General features: G+C 42.6%; 1 protein-coding gene, 1 long non-coding RNA gene and 1 other non-coding gene across 3 annotated transcripts in view; 2 read left to right on the top strand and 1 right to left on the bottom strand.

The window, feature by feature from the left end:
* The window catches only part of LOC124804589 (lipopolysaccharide-induced tumor necrosis factor-alpha factor homolog), a 112,171-nt gene that overhangs the window by 26,467 nt on the left and 62,959 nt on the right, over positions 1-22,745 (top strand). The gene's annotated exons all lie outside the window — the stretch shown is intronic.
* Positions 1,083-11,291, bottom strand: LOC124804598. Its single transcript, XR_007017351.1, has 2 exons — positions 11,207-11,291; positions 1,083-1,242 (listed from the first exon to the last, which is right to left on the bottom strand). It is a non-coding gene; the product is annotated as an uncharacterized LOC124804598 (long non-coding RNA).
* Trnah-gug lies at positions 2,645-2,716 on the top strand. Its single transcript has one exon. It is a non-coding gene; the product is annotated as a tRNA-His (tRNA).

Here is a 22,745-nt window from a genome sequence, read left to right as displayed (position 1 = left end):
CAGTATGTGTGCTGAAACAGAATGCACTAACTTCTTAACAAACGTAATTCGCATCAAGGACGTTTTCAGAGTATTGAAAACAGGTAAGAATTTTGTCTATGCTAAAGGAAGGCACTACAGAAGACATGGAAAACTGATGGCCCATTTCACTGCCGTTATCGTTCTATGAAAATAATGCTAATGAATTACTCGAATAAATATGAAATTCTCATTGGAGTGGCACGATTAGAGAGTCAGACATAGTAGATTTCTCAAAATTGGCATTTGATGCTCTTGACAAAGTTGAGTGTATCACAGGTATATTCAGGTATATTCCTAGATCTTTTTCAGGCTTTGGATACTGTTGACTACAAGATATTTCTTCAATCTCAGTGAACCGGTGGGCCTTCGTTCTTAACAACTGGGCTTGTTTTCCGATTTATTTACAGTGGTTTGCCTTGGAATGTTATATTTCCTTGCAGCTTCCATCTGGCCAGTACATCCAGCAGTAATTACTTCTAACTTTTTTCTGCAGTGTTCATTCGAATTACGGGTATTTGTGTAATATTTCCGAGTACTTGGTTTGAAAGATTTCTGCTGTCACATTTCTGTAGAAGGAGAACATAGTAAGCGTACTGTGTCATTTAACTTGATGGCTAAAGGGAGGCTTCGAATAAATATTTAAGTCTGTTTATTATTTAGCCTACGGTAATTTTTGAATAATTACGAATGAGTGACATCAAAATTTGTGCAGTCGTTGGCAACAAGTTTGTTTAACTATTCATACATGAATTTCCAAATTTGTACTCAAATAAATGCCAGTATCGTTAGGCCCAACCATCAAAATCAGGGAATTCGTGCTGGACCAAGACATTGTCTCAATTTTAATCTTGATTTATTATTCTAGTTTCGATCTGGTAAACATATAACCATGATCTTGCCCTAACTTTATACCAGTACATTGTTATCCTAAGAGGAGCGTGAATCTGCAGCTAGTTACATCATAGTGGTTATGTCGTTACAGTAACGAATAATTTCAGATCAAATTTCATCAATGTAAACTACAAGGATAATGGAATTGTTAAAAAAAAAAAAGTTATGAAAGACATCATCACTTGTACTTACAATCATAAACAGAAATCGCCGTTGTCAGAAGTTTTCTTCGCACTCGGCACAAGCCAAAGAACTTAAAAGGAAATACGAACTACATTTAAATCTATTATTTTCGTCCAAAATAATGTCAGTAGATGGAGCCCCAGCCATCTGAAACAAAAGTAATACCAGTTGATTGGTAAAAAGCTACAATGGTTGACTGTAACGCATTAGCAGTGGAATCATGTGACTTCAGCGATCTCAAAGTTAGCGTTTTCGAGTGAGATGGGATGCTGTAGCAAGCACTGCTTTTAAGTTCGATTAGCTTGGTTGTATGTTTACGGTAAATTACAGCAGTTTCCTTGGGTCGGCGGCGCTTTCAGTACTGTTTTCCAGCCACGGTGAATGTAGACCTTTTGAGGAAATTTCCGAAATAGAGTTCCTATTCTTTTCGACACAGTCGCAGCATGCAGGCATCGTATTACTAACTGCACAGTGCGTTTTGATATGACTATACAACAACTTATTACACTGAAGGACTGCACTCGTTCAGTTCTAGTATGTGAAGAGTCGGTTATAAGGCTCAATATCATTTTTTAAAAATATTTCGGACATTTGTTATAAATCTTATTTATTTTATAAATTTATTTCGTACTTCTCCACTCAGAATAGTGTCAGAGGCATTTTCTGCTGGTTATTTGTGTTGACAGGAAATAGGGTTTCTTCTGTGGATCTGATTTTCTTCTGTGTCATATTTTTAATTTTTCAGTAGCAAACTGACATAATTGACGTATGAATATAAGTACACTTTGCAAATATTTTCTAATTCTATTTCGTAACTGTTGGATTTAATGTCATTTCAAAACATGTACTTCACAAATACTAGTGAAATATGCTTACCTTTTAGGTGTAAAAGTAACGTGATCTTCCAAAACATATTCAAGGGATGGTTGTCAAACGTTGGAGGTACAAATTGTGGGCACTCCTGTCGAATTAAGGACACAAGACGTTTCTCACACTCATTGGCAATTTTAGAATCTTGCCACCTGTTGTACGAATTTATGCAGACGCGTATGCCTCTACGATCTACGAATCAACGACTATGAAGAAAGGGAATACGCCATTCTTAGAGCAATATCTTAAAAAAGGCGAAATATGTCCCTTGTCATAAGAACACCAACAAGGTGGTGATAGTGATGAAATGCTGGGTAAATGGCTACAGAATTTTTCAAGCCCATACACATTTTATACTACGGCCGTATCCGGTAGCCGCAATATAAGTATTGTATTTTGCACATGAATCGCTCAGAGTAGTTAAAAATGTTTGTCTGTCAGTTTTGTCCTTTATGGTGAATGTAGTTTCTCGTTCTTTCCGTATAAGTGAAACAGCAACTTACGAAATACATCTCGATCTCGGAACTACGTTACCAAACGCATTCGATTACCTCACTCGTGCTTCGGCTTGCGACACCTAGATGGCATGACAACCGCTATGTCGACGCAGCTCGCCGTCCGCCATTGCTGCGTCATTATCAACCTTGAAAAGAGGGAACTGTTTCGTCCCTCCGGTATAGCCGTGATCGTCTAGTGGTTAGGACATTGCGTTGTGGCCGCAATAACCCAGGTTCGAATCCTGGTCACGGCAGTGGTGAAACACTGTCACGGCGGAGGTTATTTTAACCGGTGGAAATGCATTGTAAATTTATTATACTTTAAGCTGATATCGAATAAAAGCGTAAATTATTTTCGTACAGTTTAGTTTTCTTCTTAAACACACGGTAATTTTTCCACTAAAGCCCTTATGGCCAAAAATTAAGCACTGGTTCTGAAACGTTTTACGAGTTATTAATCTAATGCCGAAAACAATTATGAATTATGTTTCCGTGGGATAATTTATATATTTTTTGGATTATTTAATAAATCGGCTCTTTATCGCAGACCTTCGTTGTTTCATAGCACAGCAGCTCCTTTATCTACAAAATTTATGATGTGTGTTGATTGCTGATTTTTATGATAAAACGTGGAAGACAGTACAAAAACTATTAGCAGAGCTATGCTTCATGTTGCCACTATCGACTGCTACACTGCTTGTTCAGTAGACGAATAGAAGAATTATAAAGTTAGAACCTTCAACATCGCAGCGCGTCAGCAATCGTTGGTTAATATATTAAAAAACTAGAAACCCTCCTCGATTGCAAAAACAGCACCTAGTGTTAACCTAGGTTTCGGCGTAGATAACTACACCTTCTTCAGAACAGTAAAACCCACAAGTGCCTAAGAAGTCCTTTGTCAATGATTAAAAGAACACCATAGCTATATATTTTTAAACGAAAAAAAGTTCCCCATTTAAATGCGAGTGCTTATATATATATATATATATACTTTTTTTAGTCGCCTTTTGCACTTCGGCAACCACTGTTGCCACAAATACATCAAGGACACTAATACCAGTTTGTATGTGGACGCGCAGTCCGGAACCGCGCGACTGCTACGGTCGCAGGTTCGAATCCTGCCTCGGGCATGGATGTGTGTGATGTCCTTAGGTTAGTTAGGTTTAAGTAGTTCCAAGTTCTAGGGGACTGATAACCACAGCTGTTACGTCCCATAGTGCTCAGAGCCATTTGAACCATTTGTATATGGACACCCTCAAAGAGGTCAAGCCTATTTGTTGTCACTAGATATAATATATTTCGAACATGAGTGTGGTTCTGAGCTGTCTGGTCCAAGTAATTTTCGGAGAAGGCATTTAATAATGTTTCATAGGATGTCTTGTTACACACACCACTAACAAAACTGTAATTTACCCAGATGATTGTCGGGTGATTAAGTCTCGAGTGATGATTACAATATGACTGAGTAACTTCGGTATAAGCGAACTGAGGTTTTGTCTAAAGGTGAGTTTGGCGGTCGATCGAAGGATCCAATTACAATTTTGTGCCCATTGCTAATACTCAGTCTTGCCCAAACAGTCTTACAAGCATCTTCAGTTTCTGTTTCGGTGGATTTGAATTTCATGTCTACTGCAACAAATACTTCAACACCATTTCCTGTTAGTCCGTCATTATATACATGTTTAAATTTCCCCAAAGATCATACTGTTATTATCTTCAGGTTTTAACAAGTTTTCGGTACTTGGTAGTATGTGGCCTCTACTGTTTTTCAGGAGTGTTTCAGACTCTGGCTGTTTGTTGTGAACTACTAGGATTTTAATGCTCTCGCCTGTGTGTGGGGGGGAGGGGGGGGGAGGGGGGCAGGGGGGGGGGAAGTGGGGGGGAAAGGGGCGTTAATCTCATATACGAGACGCGTTCAGAAAATAAGTTCCGTTTTGTACTAAAAACAAAACGAGTACAAATATAGAAAATCTATTTATTCAAAAGAAATCTTAAATTATTCTTCTACATAGCTCCCACCACTTTGTGGGCACTTGTCGCTGCATGCCAAAAGTTTTTGTATGCTTTCCTTTTAGCATGTTGCTGGCAGTGTTGTCAACCTCTTTGAGCTCGTCACCGTTGTTGAATTTATGAATGTGAGATGTGGTGCTGCAGAAGAATGCTGAAAATTAGTTGGACTGGATAAGGTAAGAAATGAGGTGGTTTTCTGCAGAATCGATGAGGAAAGGAACATATGGAAAACACTGTGAAGAAGAGACAAAATGATAGGACGTCTGTTAAGACATTATGGAATTACCTTCAGGGTACTAGAGGGAGCTGTAGTGGGTAAAAACTGTGAAGGAAGACAGAGATTGGAATACATTCAGCAAATAATCGAGGACGTAGTTTGCAATAGCTACTCTGAGATAAAAAAGTCGGTACAGGAGAAGAATTCGTGGCGGGCGGCATCAAACCAGTGAGAACACCGATGACGCAAAAAGAAAAAAGAAAAGTAAAAACGTGTTCGGTGCGAAAAGAGATGGAAGTCGATAGGGGTTTGGTCAGTCCTGTACGGAGAGTGATCAAAGTCGGGTAAAAGTTGTGTCCTGCACTCTCGTGAATCAAAGCAATACCGTTTTTGAGCTTCTCGCCACGTTTACTCCGTACTGGGCAACACAATTACATAGGCGTCTCACAATAAACATTTGCAGCTTCATGTCACCTCACAGTAAATAATGTACCAGTGGGACACCGTGTGTATCTCAAAAGAGTGCACATTACTTTTTGAGTTTCAAGATGTGCATAGCTTTAATGTTTACTGGAGAGGCAATGTGCCCGCAGTTTCGGTTGAGGGTTTCACAAGCGATCCAAGTCTTACGCGTGGTCACTATCTTGCTAAAAAAATTGTCACCGTCTTTGTTTTAACGTCTCAAAAAGACAGCCAAGTGCACTGACCAGACGCTGTTTTTTGTGTTGCACAGAAAGAGTTCTTGGCACCCATCGAACACACAGTTTTTGAAAATTCAGTTTTTGATAAGTAATCTCACGAAGAAATGATCTCGAGATATGCGGGTTTTTCTTTGAAATATCGAGTAATGAAAACATGCGGTTTTCCTTTACGAGTTTTTTAACTGCACGATCCAGTTATTCATTAACAGAAGATTGGCACCCATTTCGTTCATCGTTGTGCACTCGATCACGCCCTACATTGAACGATCGAACTCTTCTCCTTACCACTGAGAGAACATAGAGAGAAATCAAAATCGTGTCATCTCCTTCTCCTCGACTGAAAGCAAATACGGAACATAAGCCCAACTGCGATTATAGGAGGGCATGCTGAAAATTAATGTCTACGAATTTTTAAGGCGAAAATTCTTAAAGCTTTTTAAATAAAACAAACATTACTGACATTCTTTCTACACCTTTATTCTTCATGTCTACATATATGCAGTCCTGTGACACTAGAGGGCTCCGAATTGTCGCATGTAGCGTAAGAGTGTGTTACATATGTCGCTGCGTGCAAATCAGCTTGCTATAATCGAGTTTCGAATCCGAAGAAGTTCGACCACCAGCAGAGCATCATCTCCTTCAGTCTGACGATGCAAGACCACACCCGAGCGCTCTGACATTTGGAACAACCCGACGCCTTGAGCTGACTGAGTAACAATACGATCCCGACCTGGCCAATTCCGATTTTCATCCATAACTTAAAGAACACCTTCGAGGACTTCATTTTGATAGTAATGAAGCAGTGCAAGCAGAGATTAGGTTGTGGTTCCGTCAGCAAAGTCAAATATTTCCCGCGTTACGAGGGGGAGAGGGGAGGGCGAAATGTTAAATTCTCTTCGCGGTAACTGGTATCAACAAACTGGTCTCTTGTTAGGGGAAATACTTTCATTGACAGAGTGACTATGTTGATAAATTAGTATGTACACTTGAAGAATACAGGTGTACAATGTTAATAACGTTCGTATTATTTAAAAAGCTTTAAGAGTTCTCGCATAAAAATTTGGAGGTATTACTTTTTAGCACGCCCTCATAGTGCTGCCTCCGAATGAAATACAAATGGAACTTACGTTCTGTTCGTACTTCGTAACATAGTTTCCCACAGTTTCGTTACGATGCAAGCTCTCGTTGGCCGACAGATACGGGGTATCTGAGAAAGGTGGCGAGCTGTAACACACAGGACCATACCGTAAAGGCGCCAGATTCAATTCACCGTCTGCCCAGGCCGGTTCAACACATTTTCCTGAAGATGCTTAAGCGAATGCTGGAACAGTTACTCTGAACGGTTACGACCTTATCACTCCCCACTCCCCGTCCAGCTGAATTGATGCTTTTCTAAGGATGTCGATGACGATAAGGCATGAAACTCCTGACTTCTTTCCTAGACTAACAGCAAGTTACGAACTCACCTACGAACTAGATTGCACAAAAATGTCTGCAAGAGTTACTTCCGTCTCATAGAAGAGAAAAAATTGGGAATGATCGTTAGACTAGTTACTGCGAAGAGAATTTATTATTTCACCCTCCTCTCTCCCCTTCATTACGCGGTAAATAAATTTTTCAATTTAGTAGAAAATCTCCGGTTCTTCGATTGCTCGATGAAGATGTATCGAACCTGCCTAATTTTCTCCGTGTTATTGAGATCAGATATCTGAAAAATCCAAAAGTGAACATACGAACGGTTGTGATGCCGAGAGAAGTTCATTTAATGAACGATATACGTAGGAAGAACATCACCTCCATTATTTTGCGAGGAGAATTTTATTTGTGAATCCGTAGCTGATAATGTATTTTCTGGAATTAGTAGTTACGTAGTTACGTTTTATTTTTTTCATTTGTGTGTTTTACTTTGACTTTGGTTTTGGGGCCGCAGCCATTATTTTTGACGCCTTATTCGTTTAAATTAGTCGAGCCGTCAACCTGCGAGTAGGCGCCATCACTGTGCACTGTTGTTGGGTTTAGAGTTAAACGCCACGTCGACGCCAAGGGCAGAAGAGATTGAGCACAAGCTCAGACTGGGCAACAGAGGGGAAGGGAACTGCCACTCGTCCTAAGTGATGTAGGGAAATCACAGGAAACCTTAATACGGATGGCCGGACATGAATCTGAACAGCTGTCCTCCCGAATACAAGTCCACTGTGTTTTCCAGTGTGCCACCACGCTCTGTTAGAAATAATCGGTACAGATTAACTGATTGTGTAATCAATGACTAAAGTGGACGTTAAAGCGCATACACACTAGGCAATCGGAGGTCAAGGGCCGCGCGGAACTGTGCGGCTGGTCCCGGCGGAGGTTCGAGTCCTCCCTCGGGCATGGGTGTGCGTGTTTGTCCTTAGGATAATTTATTTAGGTTAAGTAGTGTGTAAGCTTAGGGACTGATAACCTTAACAGTTAAGTCCCATAAAATTTGACACACACTTGGACATTTGGAGGTCAACGATCGACAACCATCCGTTTTGTTGGCCGACATTTGATTAATGTTTACGGAGCCTACGGAGAGGTTGCTTTGATTGCGGTTCGGACTACCGGAATTAACATCAAAGCGTTGGACAGTGGGTTGGCCTTGGGACTTCTCTCCTAGTGTGGACGATGGGTAGAATGTTCGTCGATTCATTAGCGATTTGCTACCTGTCAAAAGGGTGTATATTTATTGTGATTAAAAACACTGCAGTGTGGAGTGGAATACGGAAGAGCATTGAAGCTGATAAGAGTTTTATGGTGGATGTGGCTTACGTTCGGAAAAAAATTGAAAAATAGGCCATATTGCAATTCAGCTTTAAGGTCAGACATTAATTTCGTTTTATCACACTGATCCTAACTTTTTAAAAGAGAGGTCGTCCACCAGGGTCCTTTCTTCTTCTTCTTCTTCTTCTTCGTCTTCTTCTACTGCATTTTATTTGCAGTAAAATTAATGCTGCTTGTGGGACGACTGCTAACTCCTGTTCTTCACTCATAATATGGACCGATGAAATTGTAATTAAAACGCTACTTATAACAATAACCAAATTGGAGCAGCCTCGACAAGTTGTCAGAGCCAGCTGCGACTCCACTTGGTCGTCTCCTTTGGCTCCAACCCCCTTGGTTTTGTGTGGATGAGAGGCGGCGCGCCAGTGATTTGGCGACCAACGTTCGATTGTTGACTGTCGACTGCTGGCTGTTCTTCGTTGATCTTCGTTGGCCTTGTGTCTGCGCCCCTTTACAAATACTTTGAAAGCTTTGAAGGGGAATACGAACACAGAAAGTGTTATCAGCCACGACCCTTAAACTCGATTTTATAGGCGGAATTGGGACTTTATGCGGGTGGTATTCGTGTTGTAGAAGTCCCACTAAAGATGAAGCAACAGAAGAGGTTGTTAATTGCTTATTCAGACAATCATTAAGTGGTTGTCTGGAAATGAACTCTCCCTGAATTTTGGAAAAAAAACATACTATACTCAATTCTGAACACCAAATAGGATCACACAAACAATTACTGTAGCACATGGACTCAGTAAATAAGATAAAATGTTCCAGATATTTGGGTGTGCATATTGATGAAAACTTGAACTGGAAGAACCTCATACCTGAGCTAATCAAGCGTTTCAGTTCGTCTACTTTTGATCTCCATGTAGTTATAGTCATGGAAACAACCGAATAAACCTCCCGACATACGAGTATTTTACCCTTCCATTTAATAACACCTTATGGAATAAATTTCTGGCGTAACTCGTCACGTAAAAAGAAAGTATTGATCGAACAATAGCGAGCAGTAAAATTAATACGTGACGTTCTCCTGTGGAGAACCTTCAAGGTTCCTCTTGAAGGAGTTAGGCATTTCAACTGCACTACCACAATATACATACAATATTCGCTAATGAAATTCGACATAAATAATTCATCACAATTTGAGAAGAATAGTGAAATCCATGCCTACAACAGTAGAGGAAAGACTGACCTTTATTGCCCATTATTGAGGCTGTTAGTGAGTCAGAAAGAAGTTCAAAGCCCAGCAACAAAATTTTTTCATCATTTGCCCAATAATATAAAACGGCTGACTAGTACCAAGAAAGTTGGAAGTTCAACCTCAAACTATTTTGCCTAATTTCATGGACTAATTTTTACTTAAAAACAGATAGCCTGCAAAAAACTATAGTTTGTAAGTGTAGTTGCATGAGCAGGAGTAAAAGCAGTGTTAAAGCAGTCCGTAGAGGACGCCTTAAACAGCGCGGCCACTCCGCGCTGCAAATTATTTATAAAACGCGTAACTAACTGAGTAGTTTTGTGGCATCAACTGTCGAAATATCAGATGTCCATAAAACAGCCCCCGGAAGAAGAGAGAAGAAATGGAATAAATCGAAAGAAAGAAAGAAATAAACAAAAATATCTGCTTCCTTCGCATTCTGACAGTCACTGTCCAATTCAATCCGTGATGTAGAATTAAACAGTAGAACATGTATTGATAATATTTCAACGTAGTGACAGAACTGCAACTTCCTCCTTTCGTGGAACAAACAGTAATACTTATTTTTGTTCCACGTGCGTTTCATTCTATAATGACAGTACATGCACTTACGGAAAAGGCCAGTATTTGATAATCACTCTTAAGAGGGATGTTGTAAATAACGCTGCAAAATTACTTTGTTCTCTCAGTAAAGTGAGGATACAAACATTAAACGTTCATCTCACATTAAATAAAACATTTATGAAGGAGCGCCACATAAAAAAAAAACTTGGAAGTGTTGGCAATTAGAAGACGACTGTCTGCTGGAGCACCACAACCTGGACTACAGACCTGCGCGCGCACTTTTGACGTCACATACTGATGGCCGGGTCTGTATCAGAACGCTGCTGTTAAGCACTCTGAAGCTATACGAACTTTACGAGTTTCTGAGCTGAAACTTCATAGGGATTCCCGTGCTTTCCTCTTCTACATGGCCTTGTAATGAACGCATGGAAATTTATATCACTGCACGAAGTAATTGAACAAAACTGCCCTATGTTATTTGAACATGTTAAGTTGTTTTTACGATTTGCCTTAAATACGCGTTTCTAGGGTTGAAGACAAACTGTAATTTTAAATTCTGTCTTTTGCCTCAGGAGCTACGTTTTCCTGCAGTAAAAAATCGGCAAATGCTACAACAAGCAGACGTTTTCGGTTTTAAATAAAGCTACTGGAACTCCTACAGATGGTTCAAATGGCTCTATGCGCAATGGGACTCAACATCTGAGGTCATCAGTCCCCTAGACTTAGAACAACTTAAACCTAACTAATCTAAGGACACCACACACATCCATGCCCGAGGCCCGAGGCAGGATTCGAACCTGCGACCGTAGCAGCAGCGCAGTTCCGGACTGAAGCGAAATGAAATAGCTTTTATCATCAGATTCTTCAATAAACTTATCTAAAATACCTTGCATTATCTCTAATAAATGCTCTTTATCTTCATACTCTGGAGATGCACTGTTTCCAAGAGATTTCAGTATACTTTCAATATCATGAAAATAATTTGTTTTCATAGGAAACTGGTATCTGTTCTGGAAGGAATGATACTCCTTTATATAAAAAAAAAATGAAACTTGCAACTGTTCATTAATAACTTCAGTGTAACATAAATTAGGTGCAGATCCTGTTATCTCAATGTTAACAAAAATTACACTGTCTGCCTTGCTGATGACGGCCGACAACGAAGAAAAGTTGCCTTTATGCCCCCCTGTTAACTGAGATATATTTGAAATTTCGTTTCCACTTTCGTGTTGATCTGCAGAATTCACACTCTCACTTATCGCTTTCTGAAGTTGTGCTGCTTCCAGACGCATCCGCTTTTCATCAGGCGATTCCCGGGAAGCCAGTTGCGATGATTAACAGGAAGGACAACCAGGAAACATCGAAGGAACACTTCCATCTTTTATCCTCGGTCGTTCGAGATTTACAGTTAAAATCCTTCCTATCTTCTCGTCAAAGCAGTTTGTTGTCCATACAATACTTTCCGGTTGGAAGTGTTTGTGACAGATCTGTAACAGCACAACACAAATTAATATATCTATTCTGTGTGAGAATAGTTGCATTAAAGAGAGACTTTTCACAGCCAGATTCGTATTAACGTCGCAGCAATCGTCCAGAATTAAGAAACAAATGATACTTGGACATCATACATAACTGCTTTTAAAAACAATTGGCAAATATGGTGCAATGGAAACGAATAACACGTTACAAATTTTTTCGTCATTTATTTACACTTGAATGATGCATAGGCACAAATTCCTGTCTGGGAATAGCTGCAATCCAGCGATTTCTCAACTTCACATATTTGAGAAATCGAAACTTGTGCGCTTTCATGCCTGTTTTGGATTTATAATTTCCCTGGTAAAAGGGAGCGCAGCAGTTGTATCCCATACTTTGAAGAACTCTAGGCGAATACTGTATGAAATATATATATATATATATATATATATATATATATATATATATATATATATCACTTTCACGTGGCACACACTTTCAACACAACATACACGCCAACAGGACTGCCGACCAAAGATAAGACGGCCAACAGTTTGTGACGTCACGTGCCAATGTGGCCGCTGTGCATACGCCTTGTATCTGGAAGGCTTTGTCTGGAATCGGTCAAAGCCGGTAGCTGGACGGAAGGCTCCGCTTCAGACAGCAGCCTGCTGCAGCTGCCCAAGGTGAAACACAGTGAGGGCGGGGGGGGGGGGGGGGGGGGGGGCGCTGAGGTCATGGTCGCGATGCCGCGCGCAAAAACTCGGTCCGTCCTTGAGGCACCGCCTAAACACAGAGCGACGCCGTCGAGCGAATAGAATATTCTACGTGCCTGCCCCGAGAACGAGATTATTACCTGCTGAAACGAGAAGGCAGAGAGAGGATAAGCGAGAACAGTGTTTACTGCTGTGCAAATGAAAAGTAAATCAGCAATGGCGACCAGCAGTTAAACATACCATGAGCAAGACTGAATACAGCCTCTATTTTTTTCGCTGTAAGGATTTTGGTTCTTCAACCATAAAGGATACTATCTTGAGCATTGTTGTAACTCATTACGGGTTACGTCATGTGCGTCGCATGTGTCGTGGGAACAACAAAACTTTTTATTTTACAAGTAGAAATACTCAAACCGCCGGTTTTCACTCACGAAAAATTAGATGCTCACGTCCGAAAAAGACAGCAGTCCAGCGAATTTTTAATAGTATGTACTCGAACCCATAGTAAGGAAAAAGGGATAAGCCATACTACGTGTATATATATGAAGGGCTTATTTCAATAGTGGTACAAGTCCATTTTTGTTCATATTGAGATACACGGTCCTAAAGTTAAATGAGCCCTGAAAAATCTGCAGTTGAGATACCAGAAATATTCAAGCATATGGCTTCTTGCTAGAGATGAAACATTCTTTCTGTTTGTTTGGCTCATTAGTTTCAGAAACATTATAGAGAAAAGTGGAGGTAATGGACTAGTACCACTATTGAAATAAGCCAAAGTACCACTATTGAAATAATCCCTTCATATATATATATATTTAAATTGCTACACAACGAAGATGACGTGCTGACGTGCTACAGGAAGAAGATGCTGTGATATGCAAATGATTAGCTTTTCAGAGCATTCACACAACGTTGGCGCCGGTGGCGACAGCTACAACGTGCTGACATGAGGAAAGTTTCCAACCGATTTCTCATACACAAACAGCAGTTGACCGGTGTTGCCTGGTGAAACGTTGTTGTGATGCCTCGTGTAAGGAGGAGAAATGCGCACCATCACGTTTCCGACTTTGATAAAGGTCGGATCGAAGCCTAACGCGACTGCGGTTTATCGTATCGCGACATTGCTGTTCGCATTGGTCGAGATTCAATGACTGTTAGCAGAATATGGAATCGGTGGGTTCAGGACGGTAATACGGAACGCCGTGCTGGATTGGATCCCAACGGCCTCATATCACTAGCAGTCGAGATGACAGGCATCTTATCCGCATGGCTGTAACGGATCGTGCGGCCACGTCTCGATCCCTGAGTCAACAGATTGGGATGTTTGCAAGACAACAAACATCTGCACGAACAGTTCGACGACGTTTGCAGCAGCATGGACTATTAGCTCGGGAGACCATGGCTGCGATTACCCTTGACGCTGCATCACAGACAGGAGCGCCTGCGATGGTGTACTCAACGACGAACCTGGGTGCACGAATGGCAAAACGTCATTTTTTCGGATGAATCCAGGTTCTGTTTACAGCATCATGATGGTCGCATCCGTGTTTGGCGACATCGCGGTGAACGCACACTGGAAGCGTGTATTCGTCATCGCCATACTGGCGTATCACCTGGCGTGATGGTATGGGGTGCCATTGGTTACTCGTCTCGGTCACCTCTTGTTCGCATTGACGGCACTTTGAACAGTGGACGTTACATTTGAGATGTATTACGACCCGTGGCTCTACCCCTCATTCGATCCCTGCGAAACCCTACATTTCAGCAGAATAATGCACGACCGCATGTTGCAGGTCCTGTACGGGCCTTTCTGGACACAGGAAATGTTCGACTGCTGCCCTGGCCAGCACATTCTCCAGATCTCTCGCCAATTGAAAAATCTGGTCAATGGTGACCGAGCAACTGGCTCGTCACAATACGGCAGTCACTACTCTTGATGAACTGTGGTATCGTGTTGAAGCTGCATGGACAGCTGTACCTGTATGCGCCATCCAAGCTCTATTTGACTCAATGCCGAGGCGGATCAAGGCCGTTATTACGGCCAGAGGTGGTTGTTCTGGGTACTGATTTATCAGGATCTATGTACCCAAATTGCGTGAAAATGTAAGCACATGTCAGTTCTAGTATAATATATTTGTCCAATGAATACTCGTTTAGCATTTGCATTTCTTCTTGGTGTAGCAATTTTAATATCCAGTAGTGCACATAATGTCGTGTGACTAAGGCCTCCCGTCGGGTAGACCGTTCCCCGGGTGGAAGTCTTTCGATTTGACGCCACTTTGGCGACTTGCTCGTGGATGAGGATGAAACACCCAGTCCATGAGCGGAGAAAATCTCCAACCTAGTCGGGAATAGAAACCGGGCCCTTAGGATTGACATTCTGTCACGCTACTGGCGGTTGACGCCATACTACGTGAAAGCAACTAAGGTAATTACATTCTACTGACATCAATCTTAGGCGTAGAGTTCACTGTACAAAAACAGAAACATTTAAAGCGTTGTTATTTACAGATGGGCAACCATTATAAAAAAAAAATGACCTACACACACTACAACGATACCTAACGGTTACTGCTAGTGTAGTTGCTTTTCTAAACAGCTTCCCATATGAGTGAAGAACCAGTGCATGTGGATACTGGTACTTAACGACTATGCACAGCTCGGTTTAAAAGAATGACTCATTGTACTCATGGGGTCAAGCTGCAAATAGTGGGGTAATCGGGCTCCCACTCCAATTTTGATATCATATTGATATCATATTAATTATACAAATCAATTAATTACCCCACCACCTGATGGCGTCATGGGTTTTCCCCAGCCGGCATGTGGGTCCCTTCCCCTCCCCTCCCCTCCCCTCCCCTCCCCTCCCCTCCCCCCTCTAAACCTCTCGAAATGGTGGAATATTAAAATTTTGGCAGGAAATTCAAAAAAGACAGGCAATACAAATTTATTGATGGGAACATCAAATTTTGTGTGTTCACCTTGAAGTCTGGAGACCAACTGAGCTAGTTTACAACACGGGTGCTGTCGGTTCTCCCCAACCCCCCCTTCCCACCCCTCTCGTGATGTAATCCAAGATGATGGTGCAGAAAAAAAGGGCGGGAACCAATAGGAGCACTGAATCTGGTCATGTGATAGGCTTCAGCCGGTACGATCACAGCAATTGGTGATGTCATTGGAGAATATACAAGGTGGGCTCAGCAACTGGACAGCCTCAGTCTCACTCAGTCATCCAGCAACATCAGAAGAAGAACTATGAAGCATCAGCAGTAGCCGTCAAGATCCAGCACAGCCCAGCAGAACAAGAAGAAACGAAAAAGTAAGTATCGCATATTACATCTTTTTCTCAGCAACGTCAGAAGAAGAACTATGAAGCATCAGCAGTAGCCGTCAAGATCCAGCACAGCCCAGCAGAACAAGAAGAAACGAAAAAGTAAGTATCGCATATTACATCTTTTTCTCTAGTTAGCATTATTGTTGGTTCTTTTGTGTCTTGGTCTGCATGTGATGCTTCCTCCTCCTTCTTCAGCAGTAGCATCGGATCTGTTGAGGCCTGCAGGGGTGACCGCAAATATGTCGACCTCTGTCACATCGAGGCCAGCAGCAACCTCAGCCACCATCTTGAGAGACATGCACCAACCTCTGGACCTGCAGCAGCAGCAGCAGCAACCTCAAGTGTGAAACTTCCTGGCAGATTAAAACTGTGTGCCGGACTGAGACTCGAACTCGGGACCTTTGCCTTTCGTGAGCATGTGCTCTACCATCTGAGCTACCCAAGCACGACTCACGCCTCGTCCTCACAGCTTTACGTCTGCCAGTACCTCGTCTCCTACTTTCCAAACTTCACAGAACCTCTCCTTCGAAGTTTTCTGGAGGCATGACGTTGTGTGTTGCACACTGAATTGGCGTTTGAAGTGACATCTCATGGCAATGATGGGAGCACATCGTGATGCAAATAATACGTCTGCAATCAGTGTAATTATTGTATGCAACAAAGGTGTGTGTGTGTTTGTGGAGGGGGGGGTCATACAATACGTATCAGAGGGTGGGTGAGGTGAAAAAATAAAAAGAAAAAAAAACCACGTATAATGTACATGTTTAGTTTGTGTTACAGCACACTTCTTGTGAAGCTTAGTACGAACGATAGCGCACTGTTGAGACTCACTGCTGCAATTCTTTATCGTGGTCTCTTTATGGCACATTTCTTCGCTGTTCCACGCGAGGAATCGTCTCTGCATCTTGACTTGATTCAAGGAAAGCAGAAAGCTGAACGCTGGGTAATATGTTGCATTGTTTTAAAGCTGTCTTTATATAAAAGAAGCAAAGCTGCATCCCCTGCTGCGTTTTACTTTATGAACAAAGAACTGAAAACCATAGGTTTTGGAAACTCATGTTATTTTCGCTCTGCAGTTGTCCCTAAGCGATTACAATCAGTTGGATATCACTTAAATGACTTGCATGTTCCTAACCAGTTATTCAACAGGGAAAAAGGGAACTACAGTGCAACATGGAACCGAGCCACGTTTCGTTTATAGTAAATCGTCACATGATTTGAAGGTAAGTGCTAGGTTAAAATGCAGAGTAAAAAAAAAAAGTGACTCAGCAGGAATTCGATCCTACAATCATCTGGTTTCTAGCTATACGCTATACAACTCCTTTTGTTCGTCATGGTTCTCGTCATTTGGTCTGGACAGATGTCACCGGATACCCCTTCAAGTTCTTAGCTGAATACTTCATTCAGTTTTTTCTTTGTATTACAGGGGGCAGGCAGCCCTATGATCGAGCACAATTAGCTAGCGTGTCGGCCGCTAAACTACCACACGATATGCAAACTGTGTCACTCTTTCCGCTCTCACAAATCGCTGCTCCCCTCTTGAATTACGGCGGGCGCTCGCTAAGTGCCAGTGGCGTCGCTTTCACCACGAAATTTTAACTCACAATAATCATAACAATTTGTACAAAGTATTTATAAATTATACGCAAAAGAATTCCTTGTGGATCAGTGTATATTACCCATTAGTCAAAAACGGATCAGAATACCTTCAGCTGTTCCTGAGGTTAGTTTGCACATACAGTCAGAGACGAGGACGCGACTTCAATATATGCATAGACAGAGAGGAGACAGCATCGTGCTATGATTCATTAATATGTAGAATGGCAAACCATTAGCTTGGTGTCGTTAGTCTGGACCATGACTGAGCGCTTCAAATAGACCTATCAATGAAGCAGACCTGCATACTGCACTATACACAAATCAAAAAACAGTTTTGCATCACCCCAGTTCCCAGAACTCCTGAAGATAGACGTTGACTGTGGATATTGTATCACAGACACAGTCCCTTGACTGTTCAGAGATGTCACTAAACCTGCCCAAAAATGTAAACAACCATGCATAAGTAGCGCCTATTAGACGGAGGGGGTCCGACAGCCGATCAGTTGCAGTCATTCCACCAGGAAGGACGTACATTGCTCGTGTTATCTGTAGTTCAGCCATGCGTAGACGGTCAATACCGCGGTTCGGTCGCGTCCGCATTGTTACTTTGTGCCAGGAAGGGCTCTCAACAAGCCAAGTGTCCAGGCGTCTCGGAGTGAACTAAAGTGATATTGTTCGGACATCGAGGAGATACAGAGAGACAGGAACTGTCGATGACACGCCTCACTCAGGCCACCCAAGGGCTCCTACTGCAGTGGATGACCGCTACCTACGTATTATGGCTCGGAGGAACCCTGACAGCAACGCCACCATGTTGAATAATACTTTTCGTGTAGCCACAGGACGTCGTGTTATGACTCAAACTGTTCACAATACGCTCCATGATGCGCAACTTCACTCCCGGCGTCCTGGCGAGGTCCATCTTTGAAACCACGATACCATGCAGCAAGGTACAGATGGGCCCAACAACATGCTGAATGGACCGCTCAGGATTGGCATCACGTTCTCTTCACCGATGAGTATCGCACAGGACTTCAACCAGACAGTCGTCGGAGACGTGTTTGAAGGCAACCTGGTCAGGATGAACGCCTTAGACACACTGTCCAGCGAGTGCAGCGAGGTGGAGGTTCCCTTCTGTTTTGGGACGGCATTATGTGGGACCGACGTACGCCGCTGGTAGTCATGGAAGGCGCCGTAACGGCTGTACGATACGTGAATGCCATCCTCCGACCGATAGTGCAAGCATATCGGCAGTGTACTGGCTAGGCACTCGTCTTCATGGACGACAATTCTCGCCCCCCATCGTACACGTCTTGTGAATGACTTCCGTCAGGATAACGATATCGCTCGACTAGAGTGGCCAGCATGTTCTCCAGACATGAACCCTATCGAACATGCTTGGGATGAATTAAAAAGGGCTGTTTATGGACGACGTGCCCCACCAACCACTCTGAGGGATCTGCGCCGGTCTAGCGGTTCTAGGCGCTCAGTCCGGAACCGCGGGACTGCTACGGTCGCAGGTTCGAATCCTGCCTCGGGCATGGATGTGGGTGATGTCCTTAGGTTAGTTAGGTTTAAGTAGTTCTAAGTTCTAGGGGACTGATGACCACAGATGTTAAGTCCCATAGTGCTCAGAGCCATTTGAACCATTTTTGATCTGCGCCGAATCGCCGTTGAGGAGTGGGACAATCTGGACCAACAGTGCCTTGATGAACTTGTGGATAGTATGCCACGACGAATACAGGCGTGCATCAATGCAAGAGGACGTGCTACTGGGTATTAGAGGTACCGGTGTGTACAGCAATGTGGACCACCACCTCTGAAGGTATCGCTGCGTGGTGGTACAACACGCATTGTATGGTTCTCATCATCAATAAAAAGGGCGGAAATGATGTTTATGTTGATCTCTATTCCACTTTTCTGTACAGGTCCCGGAGCTCTCGGAACCGAGGTGATGCAAAACATTTTTTGATATGTGTATAAACCAAAAGCTTCTTTTTTTGAGGTAAAAATGTGAAATTTATGCAAGAAATAACTCATTCAAAAATGTGGTTCTCTGTAAATTTCTTCGTGACTGAGATTTATGAATACAGCGGCGGTATTTTGAAGCCAGCATAAAATTAGTATTAGTGTTGGGTATAGCTTCTCACGTTTAACCAGTGTTCGGCGAAGTCATCCCATTTCCGACTATCGACAGATTCGCAGACAACCAAGTGCCTTGACGACGACGCATCAAATTTTTATAAGTTGGATGGTATTGCAAGTCCATAGGACCCTGTGCTTGGCTTGCTAAAGGTGGAGCTTTCTTTCATTCTTCCCCGACAGAATTAAGAACAACGGGCTGAACTTAGGTCTGACAAACCACGTTCTGGGCTACGCGACCAAGTCAGCCGGTTCTTCCGGCCGCATCATGGGTGGCGAACTGCAGGGGAGCACGTGGTGCGGGGGGTGAAAGAGCGCTTTGTCCCGTCTGAACGCCTGTGAATACAGCTGCTTGGCAGCCTCTCGTCTGGCCTCGCCACTGCGATCTCCAGTCCTTTCCTAAGGCATTACTCCCAACAGTGGCTTCATACCGCAACGCAGCCGTTGCACAACAAGGCGTTGTTCCCCCTATCCTTCTTTAGGACAGCGAGCGGTCGACTTCATTACCAAACTGAGTATGGTTGGAAATTCTTTAGAACTTTTACTACGTGATGTACCATGTCCTCCTCTTTAAGCGTGTTCATCAATTTCTTGGTAATTATGATGTGATATAGGCGCGGGGCGGAAGGTAAAAGGAGACAAATATTTATTCCATTATCACCAAAGCCCGGCAGGCTGCTTGAAACTCTCGACGACGACCATGTCGACATCTTGAATATTCACATTAATCGATAATGTATGTGTACACTTCTGTTCTAAAAAATGAGAAAGGGATCTTATTGGCCGGCCGCTGTGACCGAGCGGTTCTAGGCGCTTCACTCTGGAACCGCGCGCCTGCTACGGTCGCTGGTTCGAATCCTGCCTCGGGCATGGATGTGTGCGATGTCCTTAGGTTAGTTAGGTTTAAGTAGTTGTAAGTCTAGGGGACTGATGACCTCGTATGTTAAGTCCCATAGCGCTTAGAGCCATTTGAACCATTTTGGGATCTTATTATCTTTCTTGTCTCGATTATAAACGACGAAACAATTTCCTAGTACTGTCTGCATTCTCTTCTGCACTGCCACGAGTCCTTACTTACGTAGAGCATATGGACATTGTGCAAATCTATGACCATTGTAGTGAAAACGTGAGTACTTCTGATCGACGACATTAACGACGGTTTGACAATACCCGATGCAACAGTATTTTTGAGACTCTTTTACAAAGTGCGTGAATGTAATCTACTTATTAACAGCTTCATCCAAATCTAGGTACAACCTTCGGAAACCATTGTGAAGTGTAGTGCAATGGCTGCTTAGCACAGAACCGCATGTTACGGTTTTTTTGCCGTTTCAACCACCAATGCCGTGGACGTTATTGTGAATAGCAGAGTAATCACGTAGACGTAGATGAATAGAGGGTTGGAAGATTGCTTGAATGTCTCTGTGCCTGTTGTACTTAGTCTATTCTGGTTTTCAAGAACCTTATGACGGAAATAGAAAGAGAACTATATCGTAAAATATCCGTGCTGCATCTCAGCGACGGAGTCACTAAAATGTGAATGAGCTGGTGTCTTAAAGCAACTTAACGCAAACCAGACGGCTTTGTAGATCTATCAACAGTTTCATCTGGCGTGTGCCAGGAAGCAACAAATTTCTTCCTGTTAAAATGACAATTTTAATGTCAAAAGGGGACTTGTGCTGTGTCTGCGTGAAGATGGCTGACACGTTTCAAAACTTAAGCTGTACATCTGCTCGGTGTAGTAATTCTCAACCACAGTTATACTTTCTTGTAATACCTTTATTTTCTGCCTCCAACATGGTTATGAACCAAATTAATAAGAAAAAAATGGTTCATATGACACTGAGCACTATGGGACTTAACAACTGAGGTCATCAGTCCCCTAGAACTTAGAACTACTTAAACCTAACTAGCCTAAGGACATCACACGCATCCACGCCCGAGGCAGGATTCGAACCTGCGACCGTAGCGGTCGTGCGGTTCCGGACTGAAGCGCCTAGAACCGCTCGGCCACATCGACCAGCCCAAATTAATAGTTTTGAAATAAACATAGGTATTAGCAATGAGTAGATACAACCTACTATTACGAAGGCCACAGCCGGCCGCTGTGGGCGAGCGGTTCTAGGCGCTTCAGTCTGGAACTGCGCGACTGCTACGGTCGCAGATTCGAATCCTGCCTCGGGCATGGATATGTGTGATGCCCTTAGGTTAGTTAGGTTTAAATAGTTCTAAGCTCTAGGGGACTGATAATCTCAGATTTTAAGTCGCATAGTGCTCAGAGCTATTTGCACCATTTTGAACGAAGGCCACGTATCTTCATAATAGTAACTCATTTGTGGATTCCTTTCTTTTGTCTTCCTCTTGCCGAAAACGGAGGCTACGGACCTAGATAGGTAGTTCCAGTACGGCACTGAAACAGATAAGATACTTTCTCCTGCTCGTCCGTCATTAGCAGTAATTTAATCGATGGGAGCTGTAATTCGCCATCGTCTGCGAGCTTACGAGATACGACAACATGTCTAAACATTAATATTTCGAAGCAATTAATCATATACAGTCTCATAACTGCTAGTAAAGATAAATAATTAACCAAAGATAAACATTAAAACCTATCCCTTGTCTTCTGTACAATATTAATCCGTACTGGGACTTTTGTTCTCATACTCCTATTCGTGACGATGTAAATTTGTTTATAACGTTTTTCGTCCCACACCAGAGAAAGAAAGGCTACACGGTCATAAAAATAAGTGCTTTAAGGGACAATGAAAAGATCAATATAAAAAAACAAAAGAGTCAAGGAATACTGTACCTTGCACAATTAAAACATTCGCGCTTTTTGTATAACCCCTTCTACCTTCGACCGAGCGAGTTGCACTGGTTAGCATTCCGGGTTGGCATTCACGAAGACAACGGTTCAAATCCTCGTCCGATCGTCCAGATTTAGGTTCCCCGTGACTTCCCTAAATCGCTCCATATTAATTCCGTTATGGTTCGTTTGAAAGGACAAGACCGGTTTCCTAGCTTGTGTTCCGTCACTTAATAACTTCGTTATCGACGGAACGTAAAACGCTAATCTTCTTTTCTTCTATTTACAATGTAAATGACGAAAGAAATAATTCATATACCTTATAACAGGACACGTTATTCACATGATCAGAAAACATATATCCGTTAATTCCGTTATGGTTCGTTTGAAAGCACAAGGCCGGTTTCCTGGCTTGTGTTCCGTCACTTCGTTATCGACGGAACGTTAAACACTAATCTTCCTTCCTTCTATTTACAATGTAAATGACGAAAGAAATAATTCATATACCGTATAACAGAACACGTTATTCACATGATCAGAAAACATATATCCAGCCCCACAAGATCAAATGTAGCTGCCCCTTCATCCATTGAAACTAGTCATCTTTGTGGGCACGAGGGAATTACACCTGACCCAAATGGTCCTGCCTCTCGAGGATTTTCAGATCCTGCCGCCTATTGCGCGCAGCGCTTTTCCTTGTAGGGGGCCGCTCCTAGGGGTT

This window comes from Schistocerca piceifrons, chromosome 1 (assembly GCF_021461385.2).
Source record: "Schistocerca piceifrons isolate TAMUIC-IGC-003096 chromosome 1, iqSchPice1.1, whole genome shotgun sequence".
NCBI classification, from domain to species: Eukaryota; Metazoa; Arthropoda; class Insecta; order Orthoptera; family Acrididae; genus Schistocerca; species Schistocerca piceifrons.
This window is presented reverse-complemented; position numbering and strand designations above follow the sequence as displayed.